Below are 14,643 nucleotides of genomic sequence, written 5' to 3' on the forward strand. Positions count from 1 at the left end.
AAAGTAACAAAGTCGCGTTACGCGATATATCCGAGAGCAATCCTCATAGGAATTTTTCTTAAGAACGATTTAATTTCGCGACGCGTACGAGGCACGCGATACTTTGATTGGATCGGAAAGCGGTATATATAAAAGTAAAACGAGTTAACATTTTCTACGATTCACTATCTGGACCGAAAGAGAGAGAGAGAGAGAGAGAAAAAAAAGAAAGAGAAATTACGTTCTTACACCTGAAAAAAGAAGTTTGTCCGGGAAAATTTCTTCGATCAAATATTTCGCATCAAATTTTCTCATCAAATTTTTTCTTCAAATTTCACCGAGACTCGTGTCAAGACTTTAAAATAAGATAAGGTTTACGCATTACTTTATTTTTCTCTTTAAACTAATTAGATATTACAAAATCATCATACATCGTTATTGAATTAATTCGAAAAATTATTCGACCCCCTTTTTAGCCTTTTGAACAAATGATAAAGTAAACGCGACCGAGAGTACACGTTAAAGTTTTTCCTCATAAGTGAAAGGCGACGTTCAAATCTAGTCGCGAACTTCTCAATTCTCGTTACGTAATATCCCATACCCAAGGAAATGAAAATGTTGACCTTACAACCCTCTTCCTTCCTGATTCTCGATGCTTCCGTAATCGATTGCAATCTAACGATCGATCTATCAAATATACAATGAAAATTATATAAATCAAATATTATTTTATATTTAATATCAGTGAAACATCCAAATTAGACAATTACCTTTCTTCCTCTTCATAATCTTTCTTTTTTTTTTTACCATGATTCCAAAGATGTTGCAAATCGCGTTAATTACGGCTTACTTGCTTTTATAATAATAAAATAATAGATATTTAAATAATAGATATTTAAGTTTTATACTATATGTTTGAAGCTTTCGGAAAATAAAAACAAAATACAACAATTCTGATTACGTCATTAGTATCGATAATAATAATAATAATAATATAATAATAGTAATATAATTTAAGTTAATTATATGTAACTTACGAAGTTTCCAGTAGATATAACGCACATAACCGTTCTTTACCGGAGTATTGCAAAATTATTATTTGCCGATTCGTACACGTTCGTCCACTTTTCGCGCAATTATTATTCGCCCAAGGTGAAACCGCGCGAAGCGATGGTTATCATGATCTCGATAGGACGCAATTACGATTTAGATAATAAAGCGGCGTGTAATAAGATTTAATCTCGAGGAACATCCTATTCCCGATTTTTTGTTCTTTCCTTTTTTCTTTCTTTTTTTTTCTTTTTAACCTAAACAAATATACGTAAATAATTACTATCTACTTTACTTTCGAATAAACGCAACACGATCATACTTGTAAATCTCAAAGATTTATCGTTGAGATCTTTTCTGTTTATTTTTTCTATTTTGTTCTTTTCTTTTTGTTCTTTTTATAACAAATAGAGGTACTCGCTCGCACGCTCGGTTACTTTCGAATGTTATAATAATAATAATAATATATTAACGAAATAAAAATGGAAAAAAAAATTATAATGATGAGAATATGCTGTCCAGGGAGAAGTTATAACTCCCTTGTTGTCACTGATAAAACGAGATTAACGTACGTAGAATCGTCTATTATGCCGTACAGCTAGTTTAATTAATTCTATTAAAACGTAGTAGGTTCGTTAAAAAATTTAATTGAACCCATGAGAATGAATTACACCTAATGCATTTCAAACGCATTGTCGACTAATCATAATTGTCTTGGCCAGTGGTGAAAGTTGCAAATTACAACAAATGACCTTCGTTATACATAATAGTGATCACGTAACATCGAGGATACGACAGTTGTGATAATAAAAGTAATCATCAATTTTTTTTTCCTTTCTTTTCTTTTTTGTTTTTATTAATCGAAGCAAATTTAAGCGTTACATTATATTATTAGAAAGTAACCCTCCTCCCGCCTAAGCATTACAATTATTCATGTTCGACGTTTCCTCGATGTACGTTTCTCGGGTTAATTTTATAGTTTCCCAATCATAGTTAGTGGAGAAGTTTAACATCCGTAAATGAATATAAGATGAGGTTATTCAATATTAATATCATCCCCTAAAAACAAACGATTCAAGTAAATTAATGCATTATACTGTAGCACGGAAACTTTGTTAGATCGTTTGCCGAACAAATTTGAAATCGTTTGAAAATATAATTTTGAAAATATTTCACTCTTATTTCTTCCTTTTTGTCATTATTTTGAAAAAAAAAAATGATCGAATAAAAATACGATAATTAATTGTACTTCGATGTAATGTAATAAAATAATATGAAATACATAATGAAATTGTTTGAAATCATGTAAAAATAATTTATAAAATATTTCAGTCTTACTTTTTCCTTCTTTTCTTTATTTCGTTGATATTCTACCAACGATATCGCACATTTCGTCATCGGTTGAGGAGATACCGTATGAAATTTTTATTACTTCTCTATAAACAAGAAGCCCCCAATGCGCGATCATAAATGCGGGGTAGATAGTTTCCTGATCGTAAAGAGATCTTGCTATATTTACGATCGTAAAAACTTCTTTCGCGATTTCCCGCGATCGCGGTGCGGAAATATAGACGAGAACAGGTAAATGGAAACACGGAAGGAGAAAGCAAGAGGAAGTTTTTAAGAAAGGGAAGAAACGACGAAATAAATCCTTTCGTTCACTTCTCTCCTGGTGTCGTTATTCTTTGATATGCCATAGAGAGGGGTATATGCCAAAGGGAAGGAAGAAGGGAAAGGGTATCGGTCTAATAACATATTTCGAAGAGGAAAAAAAAAGAAAAAGAAACGGGTGAAAAAAGTCAAAGAAAATTCTACGAATAAAAATGCAATTTCGATGAAATCAACAGACGCGTATTACCTACTTGTTTTTCGCTTCTTCTTCTTCTTTTTTTATTTTTTTGGCGCGCCCATTTTTATTTTTTTTTTTTTTAAAGAAAATAAAATCGACGGATAAGGCTTTCGTATATTTGCGTCGCGATTACGTAAAGAAAGAAAGAAAGAAAGGAAGGAAATGAAAAAAAAAAATAATAAATAAATAGAATAGAAAATGCTTTTAAGTTGGAAAAGTTGTATCGAGCCAAGGTCTCTTGAATATTCAACGATGTAATAATAACGGTAGCTCGGTATCCAATATAATTTTAAAAATGAGACTCGAGATATAGAACGCGCAACGTGTTTTTATTTTTATTTTTTTCTCCACCCTCACCCCTACACAGCCGCCATCTCTTTTATTCTCTCATCGTCTGAAAGAATAATCGAACGGGTTATAGAAAATAGGATTCGGTACGTAAAGGAAAATACCGTGTGTTGTTGGTAAAAGAAACTTTTTTTCTTATTCGATAGAATAATCTACGAATCCCGACGATGTGAACGAGGCGAACGAAGGTGAACGAGGTGAGCGTGCGATCTTTCGAAATAATAGAAGAAAGAATTGTGTAAGGGTAAATAGCCCAGTGAAATTTGGCCAGAATGCCTTAATTTTTTCCATACTGATGCAAACTTGATATAAGGGTAATTTGACGACACTGAATCGAATGGTGCTATTTTTTTTGCAATTTGACTTCAACGTCTTAAAAAAAAGGTAAAAAATAGCCTTATCTTAGAATCTAGGTTTTTAATCGAAAAAAGCTTCAAACAAAAGTTGTAGAGAATTGAAAAATACATAAAAAATGTTCTAAGGTTTATCTTCGTATTTGCAAAAATAGGCGAAAAAGAATGGTAAAAGTAATTGTAAGAGTAGGGGAAGGCAAGTCTTACCCCTCTGTCGGTTTTTACACGCGAGCGCGCTAGTATGCTAGTGTGCGTGCGAGCGTCCGTGTGTACTAATCATAAACGAAGGATCTTCGGCAATCTTCGGGACTCTCGGTCTTGAATGCAAGTGCGAGTGAGAGAAGAACCGATATTTCCCTTTTCTATTTGTTTAGGCGATAAGAAGTATTTTTGTCTTGGCCATCGATTGTTGAGCGTTCTTTATACGAGTGCGAGTGAGGCAATAAACTGGTATTTCTCTTTTTATATTTTTTCTTTCGGTAGCGAGAATTTTACGTTTTGGCCATCGAGTGTCGAGCGTTCTGTATATCTATATATATCGGCGTATAAGCGCGGCGTTTTTAAATCGAATTTTGATGCTTATGGCACGCTGTTTCTTTATTTATTGTCAAAAATAATGAACCTTGAATAAAAAAAAAACAATAATTCTTTCTAATTTTTTAAATAAAATTTATATTAAAATTTTTTCTTTTTTTTTAACTTTTTTTCCTAATAAATTTTTCGTAATAAAATTTATATTAAATTTTTCTTTCTTTTTAATTTTTTCTTAATAAATTTTTTTTTAATAAAATTTATATCGTAAGCCAAAAATAAATTCGCACTGCTTATAATACAAATGCATTTTTTTTTAATTATATTTTCTATAAAATTATTATAAAATACTATTGAAAAAATAGAAAAAAAATTTATTAACCTATTCTTTTGACTGTAGTAGTGTAGTGGCTACAGTAGCTACAGTGTGTGTATGTTTTTCACGTCACCGATACCTATATTTTATCTTGACAGCGCTAACAAGTATGTTTATCTTTCTTTCTTTCTTTTTCTCTTCGTTCTTTTTCTTTGCTTTCTTATTTCTTTTTTCGTTATTGTGAAGTAAGCTTAATAAATTTTTTTTCTATTTTTTCAATAGTATTTTATAATAATTTTATAGAAAATATAATTAAAAAAAAATGCATTTGTATTATAAGCAGTGCGAATTTATTTTTGGCTTACGATATAAATTTTATTAAAAAAAATTTATTAAGAAAAAATTAAAAAGAAAGAAAAATTTAATATAAATTTTATTACGAAAAATTTATTAGGAAAAAATTAAGAAGAAAGAAAAATTTAATATAAATTTTATTAAGAAAAATTTATTAGGAAAAAAAAATTAAAAAGAAAGAAAATATTTTAATATAAATTTTATTAAGAAAATTAGAAAGAATTATTGTTTTTTTTTTATTCAAGGTTCATTATTTTTGACAATAAATAAAGAAACAGCGTGCCATAAGCATCAAGATTCGATTTAAAAACGCCGCGCTTATACGCCGATATATATAGATATACAGAACGCTTGACACTCGACGGCCAAAACGAAAAATGCTTGCTACCGAAAGAAAAAATCGTATACAGGACGCTCAACTATGGCGGATGGCCAAAAAAAATGGAAAAAAAATACTCGCTATTGCTTAAACGAATAGAAAGGGTGGAAATATCGGTCTCTTCTCTCATTGGCACTTGCATTCAAGACCGAGAGTCCCGAAGATTGCCGAAAATCCTTCGTTTATGATTAGTACACATGGACGCTCGCACGCACACTAGCCCGCTCGCGTGTAAAAGCCGACAGAGGGGTAAGACTTGCTTTCCCCTACTCTTACAATTACTTTTACCATTCTTTTTCGCTTATTTTTGCAAATACGAAGATAAACCTTAGAACATTTTTTATGTATTTGTCAATTCTCTACAACTTTTGTTTGAAGCTTTTTTCGATTAAATGCCTAGATTATAAGATAAGGCTATTTTTTACCTTTTTTTTTAAGACGCTGAAGTCAAATTGCAAAAAAAATAGCACCATTCGATTCAGCGTCGTCAAATTACCCTTATATCAAGTTTGCATCAGTATGGAAAAAATTAAGGCATTCTGGCCAAATTTCACTGGGCTAAAAGGGAAAGCTACCGACGGATGCTAGATTTGAACTTCTACGAGGATAAGTCGGGGCTCCTACTTTTCTCAAAGACGTTCGTAACTCTTAGACAAGCTTGAAAGATGTGACGAAGAATGAGAAGCGAAAGTGGAAAAGCCGAGTAGAAGGGAGCGCTATGGGGAAAGGAGGGGATTGCTTTGAAAGGGGAAAGCTTGAAAGCTGTAAGGGTAGCTGAACGAAATTTTCAAGACGGGAAAAATGGAAAAGAAAACTACTATCCTAAAAAGTACATTTTATACAGTATACAGATACCTGAATAATATATATATATGTAATGTAGAAAATAACTCTTTGCTTAAAATTGTTCCAATTATTTCCATTAGTTGAAAATTTTTCTTATTGAACGAATCTTCTTCCCTCCCATTTTATATTTTTTTTTCTTTTTCTTCTTCTTCCTTTTTCTCTTCCTTTTCTTTTTCTTTTTACTATCCATCGCAAAGCATTTCGGGCAAAATTTCAATCGGTCGTTAAACCATGATTACTCTCGTTCCTCGTGCGTGCTTCAAGGTGAGTCTCGTTTCACAAGTGCGTTGTAACGAGAGGCGCCATGTGCTCAAATCTCAGCAATATGCGAGCAAGCAACAGCTGTTCACTCCCCTCCCCGTTCCCTCACGAACCTTCACTATCGAAATAATTCGCATTGCCATTTTCTTTCACTTTTCTCATTCTCCTAGGTTCTATCTTCTATTCGTGCTAAACGCTCGACTCCGTGTTTAACGTTAATGACGCTTTTCTTTATGATGCACAGACACAATTTTTATTTTTTTTTATTTTTCGTTATTTACTCTCCTTCTCTTCCTCTTCCCCCTGCTTCCCTCCCTCCTTTCCATCCTTTCTGCCCCTGTAAATTTTTGTATGAATATTTATTTTTTACTAACCAATTTGATCTTACCAGTTGATTCACGCGTATACGGTATAATGATTGACTATGAAAATAATAATAGTCAGCGTTACTTGATATATAAAGTAAATCGCATGAATACTAAACAAACTTTATATTCATAAAGAAGACAGATAAACACAGTCTCGATTTTTATCTCGATTTAACAACGTTAAGCTCGTTTATTTTTCCCTTTTTTTTTCTTGTTAAACTAACCGAACGCGTTCGTATATTTTACTTTTATATGTATCTACGTACATTTTTTTATACATGAAATTGTATTATAATCTTTTCGTCGTTATTTTTTTCAATATGTTGAACAAAAATTTGTTTATCCTAAATATTATTACATATATTACCAACTAATTCGCCGTCAAATTTTTTTCGATACGATGCAAAAGGAAAAATAAAAACAACACGGGGAAGGATTTGATTATTGTTAGAGGAAAAAAAAAAAGAAAAAAAAACCCCCAAAAAAAGCAAATCAATTCCTATCAGGCGCGTATTTCAAATTTCCGTATCGAATGGTAATCACGTGGCATGTGCATGCGCGATCGATATGTGCATCGTTGCACATACATACACACACACACACACACACATTCGTGTTCGTATGGTTCGCCGCATACGTGCATGCGTGCATGTCCGTTCGCGGGAACACATTTCTGAAGCCTAGAGAGACACCGTAATAAAACCGGACCTCGTATTATATCTACCGTCCTTTCCCCTGTTTCCTACGAGCTTGTTCTCCTTTCGTTGCTCTCGTACGAAACGTTATTTCTAAAAATTAGATCTCCCCCGCGTCGAATATTTTCTTCGATCTTGTTATTCCGTCTCTTTATTTTCTTCTTTTCTTCTCTTCTATCTCCTTCTCTTTCATAATATCAGAACAGGCGTGGGGCATCCTGTAACGTATATAGGAACGAATATGAGAAGCTTATATATCACTTTTAGAATCGCTATACCGGAAAATTTGTAACAAATAGCCTATGTTTTATGACACGATACTTTATCGTTTATTTAATAGGATAATTAATCAGTCAGTTGCATCGCGTTTTATTAAATGCATTGTGTTGAAGAAACTATAAAAATAAAAAAAAAAAAAGATTATAAAAGAAGAAAATAAAAAAGTAGATTGGGCAATGATATCGATTGCATCGTAATTATGGCAACGTTCTTGTTTTCTTTTTTTCTCTTTTTTTCCTATTTTGTTTTTTCCTTTTTTTCGTTCGTCTGCAATAACTCTTTCGAAATACGTAATCCTCTGGAGCAATTTTCATCACCAATTACAACGGATTTTCCTACCATTGTTCGTACACGAACGTTAACGTTTGCATAAATGGAAGTTTTAAACTTTAATGAAAAATTATAATCGCGATCAAACATTTGCAAGACGGTTAGGACAATTGATACGAATTCGTAATTAGATATTTTGTTTCTTTGCATTTTGTTATTATGTATGGTTTTCTTTGTTACGAAGATTACAATCGATAAAAACAAAACAAAACTCATCGAATATATAAAATTCGCATTAATTATTAATAAATTATAATCGAACAATTTCCAGTTCAAGAGTCGTCTCTCTTTTACCTTCTAGCATAAGTTCTCCTTTCGCGATAACGTTTCGCGTTCGTCGGCATGGCTGTTGGTTGAGCCGGTAGAACACACATAAATGTGGCTGCAACTGTATGTGTGTCATTACTCTCGTCATGCTTCACAGGAACACTTTCACTGGCTTTTAACTTAAGTCCGTCTAACGTCGTGAAAATCTTTCCCATCTTGTTCAACCGTAATAGAAGAATGTTTAACACCGAGAAATAATCCAATTGGTCAAAAGTTTGCAAAAATTATTTTGTTATAATTTATCTATTTCTTAAAAATATATATATTATAATACATAGATTTTAAGTTAGAACAAACATCTAATTATGAAAATGAACTTCTGAAATATCCATACGATATACAACGTGATCCGTTATGAAATAATCTCTCTCTACATATCAACGAATAATTAGATAAGCATAAGGTAATTTAATTCTAAACTGCTTTGTAATGCAAATTTCTAATCGTTGGTTAAATAGGAATAGCCATTACATTTCCGCCATTACGAAGAACACTTTACGAGCTACGGAAGAACGAGCATACGGAAATCTCGAGCTAACTAATCACCATTGACGAAAAGCTATCCATCCCATTTGCATTGTAAATGTAAGAACGCTTCATTCGGTTGCTCTAAAATATTACTTCTACCTAACTAACATAGACAACGCGGGACGGGAAATAAATTAAGTGTCACTTTTTCTCTCTTTTATTTTCTTTTTCGATCGTTTGTTTAATCTCATCTTTGTTCGATCATAGAAGATAGTATTATTACCATTAATTATCTTTTCTTCAAAGGTAATTACATTCGTGGAACTGTTTCCTTCTTTCATTTCAATTCAAATTCGATCGAATCTGATTGTGCGATTTAAGTTTACTTAACGTTATTGCGATATATACGCGAAACGAGGGATTTGGTAACAACGTGGAAATCGCAATTCCAAGTCCGACGATCATTAAGAATATCGTTCAGTTCTTCTTCTACGAATAATAACCGGTTTCAACTAAAAATTCAATTTACAAATAAGAAGATTCCTTTTTTCGTTCTTTTTTTCTTTTTAAATCTTATTCGAATGCATTCGTGTAAACCAGTTGCCACGAGACACCAACCGTTAATGAGACTCACGTGCGGGAAAAAGAAATTTTTTACTCCTTTAAGTCAGTTCGGTGCAGCGAACAAAATCGTCTTAAATGTAACGAGATGAATCAGTCAACGGGAACCTGCTTGATGATACTTTTACGTTTTATTTCTAAATTATACCGAAAGAAAACTAGATATATCTTTTCGAGATAATTCTCGTGTAATCGATTTTCACGTACTAACGTAATTATTACACTTAAATTAATTCGATTTACGAATAAAAACGATCTTTACTTCTATTACTTCTTCTTCTTCTTCTTCTTCTGAAAGCAATTTTGAATATAAAAATACCCTGTTTCAAATACCTGAAACATAAAAAGTATTATACTACATATATTATACAAAATTGAAAAATATATGTAAGATCGAAGAAATTAATGAACAAATATCTGTCAGGAAAAAAAAAAAAAGAAAAAGTTAATAGATACGATTATTTTTTTTTATACCGAAGTAAAACAATTTTCTTTCGAAATTTTTGATTGATGATTGGATCCGATTAAAATTAAATCGGACAATTTACGAAAATTCTTACTTATCAAACGAAAATACGAAAAGGGGAATTCGTGTCACGACGTATCGATTTCCACCTACGAGGAACTTTCCTCTATAGTATGATTCCGGTTCGCTCGTTCGTTCTTGTGGCAACGTGTAACTACGTAACCTTGCGAAGAAGGCGTTGTCGTTGATACGCTTCGATGATCTCGTCCAACGATCTCGTTCAAAGATCTACACATTGCTTTCCCCGTTTTAATGCCAACACTTTGAACGAAGAATCCTTTTAATCATTGTTCTTTTTTGAAACATATATGCGCATTCGTATTATTTCAAATGATTAAAGAGAATAGCCTCAAATTTTTATAAACTCTACCTCGTATTTTATCTCATTTATTCGTAAATTTATTAATTCATTTTGTACGCATTACTTATGGATGGTAATTTGAATAGATATCAAAAACGAATTTTATGATAATAACACATGGTTTCGTGCTGATGAAATAATATTAAAACTTATGACATCATTTGTTCTGATAATTGTTAATGGTTTATTTGTACGAATATCCTTTAGAAAGATAAGATTTAATTATTAAGATTTAATTAATTAAAGAAAATTTAAAGAAAGAAAAGATTAATAGGCTGCTGGTAAAGTAACGTGTTGAGTCATACAATTTGTCACGGATTTATATAATATTAAATTATTAAATTTCAGAGTTATAACACACGTGATACAATTTGTAAAAAAAAATAAAAGATTAGAATATCGAATATTTTCATTATTTCGTTTCAAACGTAATTTTGTAGATCCGATAATTATTTTTACGATACTTTGAAAAATCCAAATAGTTATCGCACACCTAAAATAACCCTGACAGACGTAAAATTTCGAAGTAACGATGATACAATTTAAAGAAAAAAAAAAAGAAATAAGAAATAGTCGAACATTTCTATCACTCGTTTCAAACGTACTTCACAGATACCAAGAATGGTTTTGTTATGGTTCTTTTTGAAAAGTCCTAGTATAGTTATCGGTACGATGCCCATTATCGGAAGGTCGGAAGAATATCGGAAGGGCGAAAAAAGAAGAAAAATTATTCGACGTTATCCTGCTGTCATCGAGTGGACTCGTACGTATGAGGGGTTGGTTATCCTCGTGGTGTGGAGGCTCGTTAAATCTGCGTGGCCGGACTAGAATTGTGCTCGTACGTCATCCTTTACAACTTAACCGGGTTATCCTCGGACTCCTGTACCGGGATCGTGTTCCAGCTACTATGAATTATACACTAGTCCGAAAGAACGAATCTCACCGTTCATTTCGCCAACATGGTTTCTCTCTCTCTCTCTCTTTCTATCTCTCTTTCTCTTTCTTTCTTTATCACTGAGAGCCAACTCTCACAGTAAGCCAAACTACTATTTCTTCTGTTCCTCTCTCTCTCTCTCTCTCTCTCTTTCTTTCTTCTTTTTCGTATGTTTTTTTTTCTATTTTTTTATTTCTTATTCGCGTTTTTCTAAATGGATGTGACATTGAACGTGCCAAGTTCGTTCGTCATTAATTCAAGGTAACTTCGAAGAAAGAAACGGTATAAAATTATCTAAGAGATAGGATAATAAAAGAGAGGGATGAGAAATGTCTATCGATGCAAAGCCTTCTTATAATCACTCGAAGATTCCTGAATGCGCATAAAGGCGCCAGGCCATTCTAAAAATATCATCAAACTACCAACGTAGTCTATTACACGATTATTAATTAATCTTAGAAGTAAGATGGAGGGAAAGGGATTCAGAGAATCCCAGAAAAGAAATCGTGAATGTCCTCGATATTATCCCGCATTTTCATTTAAAAAAAAAAAAAAAAAAAGAAAAAAAAGAAAAAAAATGAATCTTGAATGATGGGAAGTCGTTAGTTACTTCGCTTCGTTGCGTTTCTCGAATTTATCTTCCGCGAAAACCTTCTCTAGATTTATTTTCGGTATGATAAGAGAAGAAACGACCCTTGTTGTCGAACAACGTGGGAGGGAAAAGGGAAAGGAAGGAAGGAAGGAAGGAAGAGAGGGAGGAAGAGAACAGAAGGCTAAAAAGAAGAAGATGATTCTTAAAGATTCAGAATGCCCCTACTCCTTCCATCCAATCCTTTTCATTCTATCCCTTCTCCTTCCTCCTATTTTTCTTTTTTCTTCCTGGCTTTGGGGGTTTTCTTTTTTCTGCAGTTTTTTCTTTTTTTGTTTTCCCTTAATTTTTTTCATTTCCTTCCTCTTCTATTTTTTTTATTTTCTTTTTCTAAAATATTTTTTCCTCAACGCGCTATCTTTACCTTCAGTCGACCTTTGCTTTTGTCATCTTAATTAATGGTCTATCTAATGGCCAGTCTAGAAAGAGGTGTCGACGTATATCATTCCCTTTGCCTACCCTTTCCTTTAACCTTTTTAGACGAGAGGACTATATCGGATGGTCGCTTAAACGACGTATTATATAATATGTATACATAAATATATATACATATATTTTTTTTTAAATTTCTCCTTAATTATTTCAACATAAATAAGGACCTTTTTATTTTTTCTATAGAAATCTATGATACCGTTCTTGACACGTAAATCATAATTAAGGAACAAATTCATTATTTGTTCATAAAAAGAAAAAGAAAGAGAGAGAAAGATAGATATAGTTAGATAGAGACAAATATGAAACAAATGTACACACAAGCATATAGTAATGTGGAATTAATGGAAAGAAAGATATAAAAAAAGGCGAGTATTTTGCAACGAGTTAAACTAAAACCAAGAGATGGATGGATGGATGGATGGATAGATGGATAGATGGATGTTATACGATGACAAAAAGATCGAGGGACTCGAATTCATGAGTAAACGAAAAGGACGATGATGCTCGAGGGTGTAGATGAAACTGCTCTCTTCCTCCCCCTTGAACTTTTCCCTCTCCCATTCTAACCGGCGTTTCTAGCGCCTCTTCTATGAGAGGGTTGAAAAGAAAAAAGGGCGGTGGAGGAAAGTGGTAGACAAAGAAGTAGCGTTAACAGGATACGATGAAAAGGGAAGGGAAACAAGAAAGAGAGAGAGAGAGAGGGAAGATAAAGAAGAAAAAGAAGAAGAAAAATGAAAGAACGAGGGAGAAAGGAGATATACCCAGTCAAGGATGAATTCTCCTAGTCGGCAAGAAGAACGAAATGAAGAGAGCCAGAAAAAGAGGGAGAGAGTAGCGGACAATTTGGCTGCGATCCAAGGTCCTGGCAATCGATATAAACGCGACAGACAGCTTTATGAACAATGCTTTCAAATATCGATCTGAACCGAATCGTACACAGAGTGAGTGAGTGAGTGTGTGAGCAAGTGAGTCGTTCAAATTTCCTTCCGAACTTATTTTGCGCGTAAACTGCGTGACAAGGATTGACGAACATCCGCGATGAAAACTAACTGACCAAATTTGAGCACTCCCTTCTCTCAAAAAATATATATTTCATAAAACGAAATCAATCGAATTCGCGTTTCTTTGATACGATATCGTAAAATGGAAATAAAAAAAAAATAAGAAAAAAAAAAAGAAAAAATAGAGAAAAAAACAATTTCGAAGCTTCCATCATTTTAGTAGTAATGTCGGTGGTTGTTGTACACATTTCAAGGGGAAAAAAGTAAAAAGATATCCGTTCGACAGTAACATCGTATTCATGGTATACCTCCTCTCGCGTAATGTCGGCTGATCGTAAGCGTAAAGTAGAGAGAAGAGAGAAAAAGAGGATAAAAAAGAAAAATAGAAAAGAAAAAAAAAAGAAAGAAAGAAAGGGGGAGATAGGATCATAAAGCTTTCTGTCGAAACTGGAACAGTCTGATTGCGACGAAAAAGAAAAAAAAAATAAAGAGAAAGAAAAAAAAAGAAAACAAGGGAAAAAAACGAGATATAGAGAGAAAAGGAAAGAGAGGGGAGAAAAAAAGTGAGAAAGAGAAAAAGAAAATATAGGAAGAGAAAAAAACGATGAGATGCGCGCTTCAGGAGGAACGATGACGCGCGATAGGGGTGGCGGCGGGTGGTGTGGTGTAGTGTGGTGAGCGAATGGGAAACGAGGGATGAAAATAATCCAAAGGGATACGACGAGCGCGCGGATACGAGATATTTCGTACCTTCGGGCAACGCGTCCCGTTTGATTCAACACCGAGCTGAACTCCTTCGAAAACGTTTCGATGGAAATGGCGAAGGAACAAACGGGGGGGAGGGAAAGATGAACAACACAAAATGCGTAAAGAGGACAAAAAATACGAGGGGGGAGGAAGAACAACAAAAAAACAAGGCGAAAGAAAGTTCGAAAAGTGGGAAAGTAAAAGAGATAAAGTGATGACGCGGAGATGCTGAAAGAGTGCGTTTTTTCTCTTTCAGTTTTTTTTTATCCTTTCGAAGCAAACGATTAACGCGTTGCTTGTTTTTTCTTCCTTTCATTTTTTTTTCCTTTCATTTACCTCCCCCCTCCGAGAAAATAACAATTCAGGTCGATCTACATTTTGTTTTTGCTTGTTTTTTCTTTTTTTTTAATTTTATTCCTTTTTTCTTTTTTTATTCTTCTCGCCTATTAAGTGAAATGATATTTTTCGTTGTTCTCCTATTGTTTTGTCCACCGAGAGAATAGAACAATCAAATATTCTCATTCTTAGAAGATAATACGTATCGCGCGGAAGTTTCGTTGTCGAAATTTTGTTCAATCAAAACACAAAAAAATTCATCTCCGTTCTATCCATCGTGAATATTTTGTCCAGATATTA

General features: G+C 33.2%; 1 long non-coding RNA gene across 1 annotated transcript; it reads right to left on the reverse strand.

The window, feature by feature from the left end:
- Positions 1–7,491: 7,491 nt before the first annotated feature.
- LOC122519863 lies at positions 7,492–8,391 on the reverse strand. The gene is made up of 2 exons (XR_006304383.1): positions 8,233–8,391; positions 7,492–7,547 (listed from the first exon to the last, which is right to left on the reverse strand). It is a non-coding gene; the product is annotated as an uncharacterized LOC122519863 (long non-coding RNA).
- Positions 8,392–14,643: the final 6,252 nt, after the last annotated feature.

The sequence above is a fragment of the Polistes fuscatus genome, unplaced genomic scaffold (assembly GCF_010416935.1).
Source record: "Polistes fuscatus isolate 324 unplaced genomic scaffold, CU_Pfus_HIC Scaffold3, whole genome shotgun sequence".
NCBI classification, from domain to species: Eukaryota; Metazoa; Arthropoda; class Insecta; order Hymenoptera; family Vespidae; genus Polistes; species Polistes fuscatus.